Below are 1173 nucleotides of genomic sequence, written 5' to 3'. Positions count from 1 at the left end.
GTGCATGTGTTGTTTTCAGTCTCCTCGAACAACCAGGTAACCATTAACCTTCACCGGTCAGAATCTAAAGACAAGAATCATGGGGGTGAAGATAAAAGTCGAATACTGGTAAGATTCTTTACTTCGTATCCAAGTGCACCTGTCTTTGAAGTAATGTTGTTCCTCATAGTAAATTTTTGCAATGCATTGGTAGGTATTTTGAACAGTTCGTGTAAAGAGCCGTTTCATAACCCGGGCATGCTCTAAATTTTTCAAATAAAGTCATTTTTATTAATAATAATGGTGTTTATTGTATTTCATGTGTCCAAGTTCAAGTTTGTCGCAGCTCTGATTCACGAAAAAGGTTAAAACTTAAGTCATTTTACGTTAAACTAAACTTAAAATGCATTTGCATCAATGAGTCGGCGAATTGTTGACTCGAGAACCTCGCGGACAGTAAATGAATCATTCGGATGTTTTGTGAACCGGTTCAACCAGTTCTCTGAAACAGACATCGCGAGTGTTGTTATCGTAGAAACCGGTTTAGGCAGTCGTGTTTTCAACTTCTGAAAAAAAGCCTGTTATGACTGAGCATATTTTAAACAGAAATAACCAGTCTTCTTTAACCCACCAGCGGCGGATGAGGCTACGAGCCTCGTTTCCGGGAGCTGAAGCGAGGTATCAACGCCAAGTGTCCTGATGCCGAGGTGTCAGGCTTCGTGGGCCGGAGAGGTTGAGTACACCGTGTCCTTATGACTCTCCACGTATAGACACTATAGTCATATAGCATACTAGCATACATAAATTCCTCATGAACTAAATAAATGAAACGTTTGTGGCGTTCACAGTGTCACCTGTGTCTGTGGCCAGTATGTTAACATATTCTCTCTTTCCTTTTTCCTGTATGAAGTTTTGAGGTACAGATCAATGAACATCTGGTCTTCTCAAAATTAGAAACAGGAGGTTTCCCCTATGAAGAGGATGTAAGCATCAGGGAATATTACATTGTCAGAGTAAATTCAAGCATTTAATCAAAGCCTTTAGATCAAAATATTTTTAATGTAATGCAAAAAAAATCAACTGTATTAATTGTAAATAGTAGTGTGTGTTGTTTACTTACAGTGGTGTGAAAAACTGTTGGCCCCCTTGCTGATTTCTTATTTCTTTGCATGTTTGTCACACTTTAATGTTTCA

At 38.6% G+C, this 1173-nt stretch overlaps 1 pseudogene; it reads left to right on the top strand.

The window, feature by feature from the left end:
- Window positions 1-6: 6 nt before the first annotated feature.
- LOC107579355 (migration and invasion enhancer 1-like) overlaps window positions 7-1173 on the top strand; it is a 2928-nt pseudogene continuing 1761 nt past the window's right edge.

This window comes from Sinocyclocheilus grahami, unplaced genomic scaffold (genome assembly GCF_001515645.1).
Source record: "Sinocyclocheilus grahami isolate Dianchi unplaced genomic scaffold, SAMN03320097.WGS_v1.1 scaffold16816.1, whole genome shotgun sequence".
Taxonomy (NCBI): domain Eukaryota; kingdom Metazoa; phylum Chordata; class Actinopteri; order Cypriniformes; family Cyprinidae; genus Sinocyclocheilus; species Sinocyclocheilus grahami.
This window is presented reverse-complemented; position numbering and strand designations above follow the sequence as displayed.